The sequence below is a fragment of the Globicephala melas genome, chromosome 8 (genome assembly GCF_963455315.2).
Source record: "Globicephala melas chromosome 8, mGloMel1.2, whole genome shotgun sequence".
Classification (NCBI taxonomy): Eukaryota; Metazoa; Chordata; class Mammalia; order Artiodactyla; family Delphinidae; genus Globicephala; species Globicephala melas.
Window position 1 is genome coordinate 83,243,532 of NC_083321.1, and position 14,468 is coordinate 83,257,999.

Genomic DNA, 14,468 nt, shown 5'->3' on the forward strand with positions numbered 1-14,468 from the left:
TGGGGATATGTAGGAAAGCTGCTTCAGTTAGCAGAGCACAAGGTCTTGCACCTTTGTGTACTTATAGGCTTGGCAGGTGTTACTGTAGCCATGATGAAGCAGAAAAGAAATGCCTAGAAATGGGAATGGGCCAAGGAGTTTTCTTTAAAACTCATTCTTTAAAACACTGGGAGCTTTATAATAGATAGTTTATTTTTAGATATCTTAAAAGGGCACTATGGTCAAGTCAGTTTTCTTAACAAACTCTGGATATGTTTATTAGAAGGTGGAAGATAGTTGAGAGAGATGAGAGAATGAGAAAAGTTGGTGATAGCCAGAAGAAAGGGAATAAAGATGGAAGAGGATAACCTATTGGTACAGACTAGCTCAAGAATGAAGAGAATACCTACTCTGCTGAGATGATTAGGAAGAGGAAAGAAAGGGTGTGGAGGAAATACAATAATAAGGTAATTCCTAGGGTGATGGTACTCAATGGTCTCTCTTCTCTGGTGCAGTGGGGAGAGCTGGAAGTACATTGTTAAAAACATGGTGGGTTGAGGAGGTGGAAAGAGAAAAATTTTTAAGATAGTTGCTGTGGATTGGAGGAAGCAATAGTGATACTAATTTATAGATGATAGGTTGTGGTTTTAGCTAAAACACACATATTTGTAACGAATTATGGCTAGGATTTTCTTTCACAATGCTATGTGGACCCTGAATTGTAGAAATCTGTGAATTTGTGACTGGAGGGAAATTAGTAGACTAGGAAAGGGAAAAACTGACCCAAATACTAGATTTATTAGGAAGACCAATTAGAAAAGACCTATAATCTGAGGAATCAAGAAGGGTTGAGAACCTGTATACATTCATTCATTCATTTTACAATCTTTTATTGAGGATCTGTCACATATTAACTATCTGTTAAATTCTTTAATACAAGGATGAATAAGATCCTGCCCTGAGTTAAATGTTAACAGGTGGCAAGGCTGTCACTAATTGCTATGGAATATATGTGTACAAATATACTTTGGAAAAGTTGGTTCTAAGTGGTGCCAAGTCTGTCTCACATTCAGACAGTAAAAGAAACAGAGAGAAAAGCTTAAGTTATTCAGACAGTAGGTAGATCCAAACAGTCAAATGATATACAACAGAGAATAACTATTGACATAAATAGAGGACAAAGGTGGTGAGAAGGTGAGGGTTTGTGAGTGGTACATGATCTTGAAGGAGATGTTTGAGATGTAGGAAATATGGGAGTCCAGGCTGAATCTGGCCATTGGAGAAATGTCGTTCCTTGAGCTTAGAAAAAAGATATAATTTGGTATGGAGATTAAACTCTCTGGGCTTCCTCCATCCCCTTTCATTCATCATATGAATTGCAGGTATCTACCTAGAGAAATTAGCTGAGGGAGTCAAATGAAAGGAGTAAAAATCATTGGCAGGGATACATGTCCATGTAGTTTGGTCGACCTAGGGCCAATATTAATATTTTTATTGATGTTTTTGAGAGAATGAATCAAGGCCTATATATTAATTTGATGAACAACACAAAGACAAAAAATACTTGACCTGTGTCCTTGGAGATTATTCACTTTTTAGGTGTTTATTGCCTATTTTCTTCAAACTAGATTCTAAGTTCCATGAGGGAAGGGACCTGTCAGTCTTGTTCATTGTTGTTTTCCCAGCACCCAGAACTGTGCCTGCACATAATAGTTGCTCAGTAAATTGTTTTACATTGATTAAACAATAGCAGTAGACTGTGATAAGTGCTGTGATACCAGTATGCACTGGTGCTCTGGCAGCAGAGCATTAACTCTGCCTTGGGGGTTGGGGAAGCTTTCAGAAAGAAGGTGGCATTTGAACTTGAAGAATGGGTAGGACTTTGTGAAGTGGAATGGAAAGAGAAGAGTCTTCCAGAAAGGTTGGAACACCATAAATAAAGGCAAAGGATTATGAAACACATGGTATGTTTGGGGGATATTGAAAAGTTTATTTTTCGAACACAGATACTTTAAAATGTACTTAGTGTCAGTGGAAAGTAAATTTCCTTCCATACAGGTATACCTTACTTTATGGAATAGTTATGAAAGAAGGACCACAGTGAAATGCAAGAAAATTAAATTACTTTAAAAAGAATTTGGAGTAAAATCCTTCTGTCATGTGGATAAACCTGCCCACAGTGAATCTCTCCTGAAAAGCTTTTCCTTCCAAAGAGGACTCATATATGGCCTTGGTCTAACTTTTTCCAAGAGGTTTATTCAGGAAGTATGAAGAAACTGGAGAGTTGAAAGAAAAGGTAATAGAGACTAATGCTTCTAAAAACAATAAAAAGCTAGAAGGATCAAGGGTTTATTATTATTTAATGTGAGGAAGGAACACAATAAATGTTCAGCATTTAAGGACTATCACTAATCTAACCTTTCATAAAAATAGTATAGTGGAGGTGGAACCTGCAGAGACTTTTATTTAGTGAACATCTACTATGGAACAGGTGCTTTGCATTCATTGCCTTACTTAATCCTCCCAAGAGTCCAGAGAGACAGGGATTACCACTCTCCATTTTATAGATGAGGTAAGAGAGGGGGCAGAATAGCTGGGTAAACTACTGTGGTGGTAAATGAAACTGAAATCAAGGCCGACCATGAAGGTCATTGTCTTTCCCTACCCTATGCTGCCTCTAACTTAAGAAACATTTTCATTAGAGAGAAACATTCGTTACTAATATGAAACATAATACGAAAGAAAGGCACAGGTCTCTTGTGTGTGTGTGTGTGTGTGTGTGTGTGTGTGTGTGTGTGTGTGTGTGTGAAGTGAGTTCTGGTCCAAGTCCTATAGCCCCAGGCTTTGGTGTCTATAATTCATCCATTATAATTAACCCCAGGGTTAAGGTATTGTTTCTGAAACCTGATTAAAATGCAAATATGTAACCTGAGAGGACTGAGGCCATCTCTCAGTTACAAACCTAGGAGCTGGCTCTTTGAGAACTTGACCCGACTAGTCCAGTAGTCGGGAAAGGTGGGGATTGCCCCGGCATTCCTGTAGGAGAGGTCCCCAGGCACAGGAAAGCAGGTGAGGGGTGGATGTCTGGATTAGGGGAGCCACTCGGTGAGATCGCAGAGGTTGGAGCTAAGCTAAAAAACAAACTTGGCCCTCTGAACAATTCTCTGGGGAGGGAGCGAGGAGTACACCTTGCCTTCTTATTCCAGGACTCTTCGGGAATCCCATAGACAGTCTTCCGAGGTTCACCATCTTCTAGCCCACGGCTCCTCTCGGGGGTAGACCCAGGAGCAATTAAACTCTGCCAATGCAGCCTACTCCCCGCTCTCTGCCTAAGAAGCAGGGTCCGCAGATTTAACCCTTTCCCTCCAGACTCGCGCGCTCCCTCCCCCGCACCGTGTGGGCGGCTTGGCGACTGGGCATGCTCAGTCGCCGCCCGCGGTGTGCTTCCAGGGAAACCTCCGCACTCCCTACCCGGGCTGCTCTCTGTTGCCTCCTTGCCGCCGGCCTCCTGGGGTCCATCCCAGCTTGCTCTGCTCCTAGCGACCCAGATTCCTGCCCCGCCTCCGCCCCTCCCGCGCCCGCAGCCGGTGCTGCAGCCGCGGCCACCCTGGTCTAGGCTCTGCGCCGGGGACCGACCTCGTCGATCGCCGCGGTGGAGCTTGCAGCTGGAACCCTTGGGGAACGCGGAGATGGAGACCCGACTGCCGCACGCCAGGACCTGCTGAGCTTCTGCCGCCGCTAAATTCATGTGAGTAGCTGCGTCAAGAGGCGACCCTACAGGAGCGGAGGGGAGAGGGGCGAATGCCCTTGAACAGGAGAGAGGTGGCGGTGAGGACTTTTGGCACCGTGAGAGCTGCGCTGTGTATGGGGCGCAGCAGAAATGCCAAGACTGTGGGCAGAGGGGGCAGGAATGAACGTGCATACTACTTCGGTTCAGAGGCTTCGTGGTCACTCAAGACCGTCATCTGTTCTCCCATCTTGACCCCCAAAATGAACACCCGGGGGATACAGGTCTGCGCGAGAGCTGCATCCTGGCCCGGGCGCGGGTCACGTAGTAACTGAACGCCGAGGGCTCTGGAGGAGGCATGCCTGGCAGAGGCCAAAATGGGAGGTGGGGACGAAGGTAGGCCTGGCCCGGGCGAGTGGCCTGTCCAGGTCCTGAGGTCCTCTGCCCCATGGCCTTAGGCCTCTGAGACAGTGCAGGACTTCGGATTGGCGGACCGCAGAGCTGGGGGGTCATCAGCGCTGCGAACCCAGAGGAACTGTCTGAGCGGCTGGCGCGCGGTGCCTCCTCCTACTGCCAGGTTCCCCTCACTTATTGGGGCACCTTCTTTCCTAGGCAGGTAGAATTGAACAGGCGAGTGGGGTGCCACGGCTGACAGAGCTATTAAAAGCAAAACAGTGAAGTGTGGTGGTGAGGCGTGCTGTTGTGAGTGCCTTTTTTTCCCCAAGTGTGAGTACAGAGTGCCCCTATTCACCGTGTTTCTACTCCACCTCTAAGTAGCGAGTCCGGTAACACACCTTATGAATATTTCAGGAACGACCTCGCAGGCTCGGTTGCTTCAGATCAAGTTTAATGAATATGTTTGTCAGCTTTTCTGCTCTGTACACAGGCAGGTGGAAGCCCCATGCCTCAGCTTTCCAAATCTCATCCCTTCCCTGTACCAAATAGGAAAAAGAGGCTAATAACCCCCAGTGAGCTTTAGATGGGTACCATAAATTGAGTCTGTCCTTTGGAGAGACCAGTCTTGGGCAGATATCCAGGCATTGTTCTGCATCTCTGCAGTGTGCATGTTGTGCCTGGAGCTTGACAAACCGGAGCTGCCAATATGGTGGAAAGCAGGTAATGGGTTTATGTTGGAATAAACGTCTTAATTCATTATCATCTTACAACACCAGGTAGTTACACAGACTTAGTCATTCTCTCCCTTAAAGTTGAATATGAGATCTAGTTGAAATTTTGAAGAAGGCAAAAGTTGTATCCCTCTACACTGGGCGGCATCTATCTTTCCTAAATTCTTTCATGGAAATAAGAAATGAACGTCTGTTCTGTAATCACTGTCAAGAACACTGAAAGAACACATTAATGTAACGAACTTTCAGGATTGGAACAAGCTGTAGGGCATCTTTCCTTACACTTTAGGGTATAACTTCCATTGCACCATCACCATTAATCAGTAAACCGACACACACAACAGTTAATATTCTAAAATGGTGCTCCTTTGCAGAAGAAACCTGCTTTTTCCTCCCTTAATGAGACAAGGTATGTCTCTAAATGACCTGTGAGGAATTCCTCTGTTGACCAAGATTTCAAGCCTCCAAGATTTACATGATGCTGAAAGAGGCAACTCTCTTCTCTTGCCAGCCCATACACAGTGAAGCTGAAGCAATTCAGTTTACAGATGTTCCACATTTAGAGAAGGCTCTTCCAAAAAAGACCCACTGCAGTTACACCACAGGCTCCACTTCCACCTGCCAGGCTGCTTCTCCCCAGCCTGTTAGTGAGGACAGTATGTCTCACTGTGCTTGATTAATGAGAAAAGGAATCCCAAAATGAAAGACATTTATTTCCCATATTGTGTTTTCAAAATTAAATTTTCAAAAAATTTTAATTATTAATACCAGGACTTAATTCAGGCATAGTAATGACTCTATGAATATCAGCTTTCCACGACATTTGGGGCAACATTACAGTATTCTTTGTGCTGAAATTATTGATAGATGGTATTAGAAGGGAATTCTATGAAATTAACAAGATAAGTAAAAATTTTATATAATAAACAGCATTTCCTAAAGTATGTTACTGAGATGCTCAGAAAGTAACCCAGCTGCATTAACAGACATAAAATATGGCCAATTGAGAAGTGTGCAGAGCTTGGATACAAACATCCAGGTGCTCTAAAGAAGCATTCCTTGAGTCCTCTGAGAATTTTTAGAGTTACTGGTAGAGCTGCCAGATTCAGCAAATAAAAATACAGGCTGTTCATCAGTTAAATTCGAATTTCAGATAAGCAATGAATAATTGTTTTTAGTATAAGTATATCCCATGCACTGTTTGGGATATACTTACACCAAAAAATTTTAAATTTGTTGTTCATCTGAAATTCACTTTTGACTGAGCAGCCTGTATTTTATTTGGCAACTCTATAGTCACTGGAAATTTCTTATTCCTCTTTCTGGGGTCACTATGGTTTGAAAAAATAAAGTGGAGCAGAGATCATATGCTGTTCTGCAGGCAATCTGGGACAAGCCCAGTTCTGGTTCTAGCTATTGAAAATAACTCATGCTTAAAAGTGAGTAGTTTCAGTTCAACACAGCTCAGCTTGCTAGATTTAGTGAGAAGTGCCAAAACATACAAAGATGAGTAAGGGAAGTGGGGTGGGGGAAGGGATCTACATCATAAGATACAAGACTTGCAGGGTCCACTCTAGGAGCCTGGGAAGGACACTGAATTCTTCTGAGCAGCTCCAGTCAGGGAGTAAGATGACCGGCAGTTTTGACAGGTCTGGCTTTGAATGAGAGTAAGATCTTATCCTGGGAGGCAAGGAAGATAGAAACCCATGGCTTTATACCTAATGGAGTGGAGCTGGAAGTTGATGGCCTCAGAGGACAGAGAAGCCTGCTGAAGATGAGGGAAGTGAGAAGGGGATTCTAAAGGACGTTACATAGTTGCTGATGGGAATTTAAGAGGGAGGTGAAAAGGGACAAGTGCAAGGATTGGTAACTGGTACTTGGGTGAATGCATCTCATTGCATTAAAAAAAAACAGTTGGTCTGCCCTTTGACTAATACCCAAAGGGCTCCTTCACTATTCTGCTACCATCCTGGTTTCCTCAGGTAAAAAAGCATCATCAAACAAATAGTTTTATTACTTTTATATAAAAGACGGTATTTAAATGTAGTATTTGAGATGCTGATCAATATTCTGTTGCTTTGGCACAGATTCCTGAAATAAGATAAGCAGATGTTTTGGTTTTAGCAAATCTGTTGCTTCAAATAGGAAAAGATACTCAATTGCAATCATTTTCTGATTTAGTCCAGCTGTCTTTAAGGAAGCAGATTCTGATTATGGAAAGAATATAGATTTTACAGAAATAGCACTATGTGAAAATGACCAAATGCTTGTAGTACCAGGGAGTACCTACTGAGAAGGTTCCAAATGCAATTAATTCCAAAAAATAGCACACCACTTACATTAGTGTCTCTGAAGACCCAGTGGGTACTTTCACTATTGATCATTATAGGAATTTTCCAGGGAAGTGGAAGATCAAACCACTGCAGAAAATCTTCATTTTCTGAAGATTCCAGTTTGCCAATCTCAAGCAAATGATGATAGAGTGCCATTCTAGATTGCACTTCTGTCAACAAATCTAGTTATCTCTAGGGACCATCTTCAGAAGAGCCTCATATGTTTATCATATGTGTGGTTAAATTTCTACTTCATATTTTACAATAAGTTTTTAAAATCATAAAAATTACTCTCTGCTAAAATGTATAGTGAAGCAGTTAATTCGGAACTTTCTTATCAAATGATTATTCCTTAAAATAGAACAGAAAACACTTCTATTTCAGGTTTTTGTATTGTTCCTTTTTGTAGTGTCTGCCAAACGTGTCCTGCCTTGTAATTCTGATAGTACATGAGAAAAAGAGTGATCAAGGAAATACTGAAGTTTCTAAAATCTCAAGGCAATTAGACTATAGTTTCTATTTTCAGCGAAGTTTCATATGGATATGACTTATTGAAGAAAGCCTTACTTCAGTGATCTCTAATGACAACTTATGCGGGCTGTCACCCAGAGAGAGCTTTAACTGAAATTGTGTGCTCAGTTCACATTCTAAGTCTTCAGTAAATACTTTGAATTTAAAGAATCTGAAGGCAGCATGTTCTTGCATCCCAGGAGCTTTTAACCCTCCAACTCACTTATGCTGACCACAAGCAAGTCTTATTTTACATCAGTTTCTGTGCTATAAAATGGAAGATATGCACATTTAAAAAGAGAATATTGTGTCAACTCCAATCATCTATGTCTATAAAATAAACATTGTGTTCTAAAGGATAAATAACTCCATTCTCAATGTAATTAGACAATTTCTATACTGTCTATGTACTCTCTATAATGTTTCAGATGCCATCAAAATAATTCACAATTTGCTGTGTTTGATTTTTTGCTTTTTTGTTACAAAGCAAGATGATTGTGGTAAATGCTTAAGGAGAGCTCATTAAGCCTCTTTAAAAAATTAGTTTCAAACAAGCTAATGACTGAAGATTCAAAGGTCTTTACATAGCTTTTAAACATAGTTTCCATTTTAATTATTGGCATTGGGACTTCGTTAATTAGAATGCGTGGTATAAGAGCTTATTTCAGCTGCTATAACTCTCAGTCCTATCCCTTGTATAAGTAGATTGCCATATGTTTTGAAGCTTTCATTCATGATGAAACTAATAATTTATTTATCCCACAGCTGCTTTTTGGTTTAGCAAATATCATCAATGATATCATAATCTCTGTTCCCTAATTGTTTTTTACATTACCATTTGGCATTATAAATATTTTAAGTATGAATCAGTCTCTGGAATGAATTTACTATACAAGTACATTTCTTCCTTTTCCTTCAGAAGAAGAATCAGAATGCTCTACCCTTCAGTATTTGGAAGCCAGATTTTCTGAAGAGTCTATATTCCAGTAGAACACTTACATTTTAATTTCAGATTTTCTTTGGTCTTAGAATCCATTTAAGTTAGCAAAAATCTTAAAACAGTTATTTTTAATTGAGAAGTTTTATCATACATTCTTTAAAATGGTAAACATTCATCAAAGCTGTTTCAATTAAAATATATATTATGCACATCATTAGTCAAAACAATTATAAATATATATTCACCTAACATAGGACCACCTAAATATATGTATAATGTGTATGTAGCCCAATATGTGAACCAGTACATGAAAATCAAGACATAAAATAAAAAATTTGGGTTATAGTTTTTGCTTCACTAAAGAGTTCTGTGTTGTATCAAATATTTCTTCTATTATTCCTTTCAATTATAGATAACCTACAATATTTAAAATAGAGCCAGACTCATCAAATTTTTACATCTACTCTATCCTTCTGGGACACATCTATCAATTAGACAAGTAATCTTTGTAGGTGAGATGCAGAAATGAGGTCTGGGATATGATCTAATAGCTGGATTCATCAGCTGTAACCAAAGAAAGTTTACAGGTGTGAAAGCCACATAGGAGGTGGTTTCTGTTGGCCTCCTTCAGAGCTCTTCCCTTGACCCTGACATTTCTACAATTTTATCAGTGACTCAGATATACTTAGACCATACATATATCTGGTTTGTTGATAATGCAAAGCTCTAAGAACTAGTGAATTTGAATGACAATCAGGATTAAACTTAATATCCCTTAGCCCAGGCTGAAACTAAGATTATATTCAGAAAGAATAAATGTTGGCTTCATTTAGTTTCTAAAATTAGTTGCCTAAGGATAGGGAGTGGAAGTCCTACTTTAACAACAGTTTGAGTTGTAAAAATTAGTTTTAGTTCACTTGAGTATTAACCAACAGTACAGAAGAAATTAATGCTTTCTTTGGTTGGATTCATATGAAAAGATCAGAAACAGACACTATAGCGCACTGTACTGAAAGTGATGCATTTTGGGCCATCTGTCAGGGATGTAATAAGGGGGACTGGCTCATGTGAGCCTGAGTAGGATGTTGGCTCACATGACCTTAAAAGCACCTCCTAAATCAGATTATGCAGTTTAAATTGAGTTCCCAGGCACATGAATCTGCCAACGTCTAATTCAGCTTAGTAACATTTATGTAGCATATAACTATTGTACATCCTTTTCTTGATTAATAATGAATATCCTTATTCTTTTCTACTTAAAGATTATTCCATAGATAATTAATCAATCATCACTTAAAATAAATGCATCTACTTTGTGACCACCACTGGGTTTACTTAGCTAAGATCATACTTGAAATTCTTAGATGAAATGATATGTACTTTGAATAGCCACGAAGTAGGCACGTTTCCAGGTTCTAAAATAAAATTGCACAAATTAGACAAAGATGAAAGGCAAATGTATTCACTCAGTGTATTCTGTGTGTACTCTAATAGTCTGCACCGTGTTTTGGCTTTCAAAGGTGTTTGTTTATAGTGTAGAGTGGACACCGATCATTCCTTTTGAACACTGCTATCTGAACCCCTTTCCCATGTTGGGGGGTGCTCTCCCACATTATGAGACAGAGGCCACTTCTCACTATAGGAGATAAAAGTGCCAGGTGCTTCCTCTCCCAGACATCCTTGCATCATAGACATGGACCCAGATGCTGCCCTAGTGGCAGATGTTTCGGTTGGCAACACCCTTGACCAGTGCTGGGGTGGGGTTGGTGGAGCCAGCTACTGAGTCCGGACCTGGTAGTGGCAGTAGAGCTGTCTTTACTGGACTGGCTTTGTGTCATCATTTTAAGCGTTATTTTTGACTACGTAACCTCTAAACCCAGTTCTCTAGCCCTCCTGGAGATTCTGTGGAATTACCTTCAGAACAAATTCCTTTCTGCTTAAACAGGCAGAGCTAGTTTCTGTTCCTTGTAATAATAATCCCTGCTGGTACAGGGCGCAAGTCCATGCTTACATTGGCATATTAGTCAGTCACTGGGACCTACTGAGTACAAAGCACTCTGAAAGGTGCAAAAGGAAATATTTATTCATTCTCTGAGTATTTCTGAAACAAGGAAACTTGCTTGGCATTTGATAGAAGGAGAGGCAAACAAAATTGGTATTTTCAAATTCGTGCTATGAGGACAAGTAGGAGAAGGTAGGGATACCACTGTCAAACTACAATGGAGGCAGATACTATGTGGATCTACTGATTGTCAAGATTGATTTAGTGTGGGGATGAAGGGTTGGGATAAGAAGGGATGCTTTTGGGGGAAAAAATTGTGTTTCATCAATTCCAAGACTCAAATTGTTTTCTTCATCTTAACATTTATGAAATTAGGAACCATTATTAGAGTGTGTCATGTTTTAATTGCCACTTTTTCTCCTCAATCCATCTAATGTATTTTACCAAATCTAAGATGTAATTGATATATATACTATTACACTTTTTACCATTAAGAAAAAAAGCTCAGTAAGTAATTACTAAAAAATGATGATACTTAACATCATACTGGGGGCTCTAGAGTAGAAGATTTGAAGAGAACCTAGGAGAATTAGATCAGTCATGGAAATGTTGTGAGTTAAACACCAAATTCCTTTTCATTGTTCTAGTAGTCTCCCAAAGTTGTTGAAGACTAATAGATTCACCTCTAACTTCTGTTGTGAACAAATTCAGGTACTAATCATTATAGCCTTGCTTGGCTATAAAATATGCCCGGTAGAGTGATTCTCAGTTTTGTGGATGGCACATTTATTTTTGATAACTTTTTTATTTGGAAATTTTCAAATATATACAAAAGTAGACAGAATAATAACATAATGGATCCTAGTATTCAATAATTATCAACTCTTTTCAATAATTATCAACTCATGATCAATGCTGTTTGGTTTCTAGCCCTACTCTCTATTCACCCAATTGTATTTTGAAGAAAATCTCAGGTGCTATACCATACCATTTGTAAATACTTCAGTATATAGCTCTAAAACACATACTCAAAATATTGTTACTACATTCCTAGAAATAAAATCTATAGTTTGTGGCACCTTTTTTAATAGACAAATTTTGTATTTATTTTAATTAGGTTTTAAGCTACCTTTTGGGGGGAGGTTTTTAAAAAGAAAACCAAGTGAGGAACACTTCAATGTCCACTGATTTCTTTTTACGAAATTTATGTGATGCTAGTAGGTCATATCACAATCCTGCAATAATGTCTATCTTGATTTTTCACTCTGAACTTTCTTTTGAATATGTTCTCTAGTTGAGGATTTGTTTAAAGAATATACTGCTGTTCTTGCCATTTCCAAAGCAATCTTCAGAAAAGTCATATCTATCCCTTTATTATTTTTATCCCAAAAGGAGGATTCATAATTACTATATCAAATGACTTGAACCATGTCAACATTTGTCAGCTCAAACTCTTCTACTTTTCTATTAAATATTTTCATCTGTGTCAAATTCAACAAACAACCTGCAGTGCGTGGCCTGGTGGGATACTGTTCTAAAGTAACTTGGGCTTCTGAAACCATCTACTTGATGCAGGTGACTTTCTAGTTCCTTGAACCTTAGTTTCTTCTTTTTTGTTTTTTTAAAGTGTGGGTTCACAGGGTTAAAGGACATTGATGGACCTCAGGAGGCTAGAAGCCCCACCATATGTGTGTCACCTTTTTTAAATTTAAGTTTTTGTTTTTAATCAGAGTAATACTTACATATCATTAAAAACATCATATAATTATACAACATAATGAAAAATAGACCTGTTGCCCAGATTTCTTTCTCACGTATAATCACTTTAATTCTTTTAGCTGATTCTTCTGATGTGTTCCACCTTATAATCTGCTAATATTGCTATTCCTCAATATCTAAAAATATCAGATCTACTGATTTTCTACTACAAGAGTGAAGATTTAACTTTCATACCTAACTTCTCTCCCTTATATGCATTCACTTCTGTTTCCTCAGTTCTCCCATTATCACTGTTTTTGCCTAGGAGAGATCCACATGTGTCTTGGTTTGGATGGTTTTCTGAGGGATAAATCTCCTGAGGACTAGTATTCTGGCTGCCTCTGTTCTGGGAGTTGAGTGGGAGAAAGAGGCTGGATAAATCTCATGTTTATCATGTACACTTTCATTTAACCTCCTAGTATTCAGTATGACAGCTCAATCTCATTTTCTTGTTTCCAAAAGTTCAGAGCCTCTCTAGCTCAACCTCTTCAAGAGTTAATCTCACCTCTTTTGATAGAATGGAGAAGGGGTTATGCCTACTTTCATAAGGTGGGGAGGAGATCTAAGGCCTAACTAATCCTTATGAAAACTTTCAGCCAAGTTGTGGTTGACTTCATTTTACACTCCACTTTCAGAAGACCTAGGCATCCCTAACTCCTGAACATGACTGAGATTACGTACTCTAATTTGTATTGCCTTTGGGTCACTTCCCTCACTGCAGGTTTAGTCAATTAGGCTAAGTAAATTACCATTTTCCCATCTTCTTTCAGCTTCCAGAATTCTGCTGACATCTCATGTGCACTCCTGTTACCCTTAGCCTTATGGATTTATGCTTTTTGATTTCTTTACTCTTACGTTGGTGGGATTACATGTGTTTTATTTGTCATGTTTAGATGGAAGTCCATGACACAAGTTTTAAGGGCACATTTAAAAGGAATTAAAGATGTGAAATAATGTAAATGAATCAGCAATAATTATAGTGAATTAATTACTGCTTAGTAAGTGTCTCACATTGCCTATGTAAACTTCCACAATTACCATACTTGTTTTGCTTACTTCTCTTTTCTCCTTTACCCATAGTAAATTTTAATACTCTCTTAACCTAGTCATACCACCTTCTTAGCAAAATATCCTACTTAACACATACTACTGTAAATAATATGTATCCCCAGTTGTAAAGAAGAATTTCATACAATTAGTGATCAGAATTTTGTCACACATCTGTGAAGAGTCCATAGAACTGTGACATGTTGGTTAGGTACCCTTGTCTTAGAGTATAGTCCAGTTTAGTGTGACATGACTGAAATGAATTTTCACTGGAGATAGCTCAGAGCTTCTATACTGACTTCAGAAAGGGCACTAGATTCCGTGCCTGAGAACTGCTAGATTTCCCATTCCTTGTGGGCAAAGACTGTCTTACTTATTTTGTATCTCTAGTGCTTAGAAAGAACTGAACATATTAAGTGCATGATAAAGCTTACTGACTAGAATTAAGAGCTGAGGTCTTTTCCTACCAATTGGCTGTCTGTCCTTGGATAAGTCATTTGTTGGATTTGTTTGAGGCTCCAAGAGGTCACTTAGGAAAGGTATGGTGTCAGAAAAGGTTGAGAATGGAACATTGGGGAACATCTACACTTAAAAGGCAGGCAGAGGAAGAGTGTGAGATAGATGGAAAACCAGGAGAACGTGGAAACATGGAAGCCAAAAGCAGGCCTTTCAAGAAGTAGCATCACATGAAATCACATCAAATAAGATAAAGATAAGAAAATGGAGCTTGGACTAGACCATGCTCTGCCTTCAACCAAACATTTATCTACTCACTCACTCATTGCGTAGATAAATGTTTATCACTCCTGAGATGTTTATGGTCAGAGTGATCTTTGTAGTATAAGGAAGTTGTCTTGAGCCCTGTGTATGTGTGAGGATGCATATGTGTGTGAATGTGAATGGAGGGATTGTGATAGGGGAAGGAAACCAGAGCTCAGAGAGACTATGCAGGAAGGAGTTGGGAGGCTCTTTATGAGTCTAAGAAGGACATGAGTTAGTCATGTGTAATCAACCTATAACATATTGTAGAATTACTTAATTAACC

At 39.3% G+C, this 14,468-nt stretch overlaps 1 protein-coding gene and 1 pseudogene across 1 annotated transcript in view; one reads left to right on the forward strand and one right to left on the reverse strand.

Moving 5' to 3' along the window:
* The first annotated feature begins 3,396 nt into the window (after positions 1-3,396).
* ELMOD1 (ELMO domain containing 1) overlaps positions 3,397-14,468 on the forward strand; it is a 111,379-nt gene continuing 100,307 nt past the window's right edge. Inside the window, exon 1 of the mRNA XM_060304002.2 lies at positions 3,397-3,727. The gene's annotated coding sequence lies outside the window, so the exon portion shown is untranslated. The remainder of the gene's footprint in view (positions 3,728-14,468) is intronic.
* On the reverse strand, positions 11,765-12,271 carry LOC115844658 (rRNA N6-adenosine-methyltransferase METTL5 pseudogene; annotated as a pseudogene).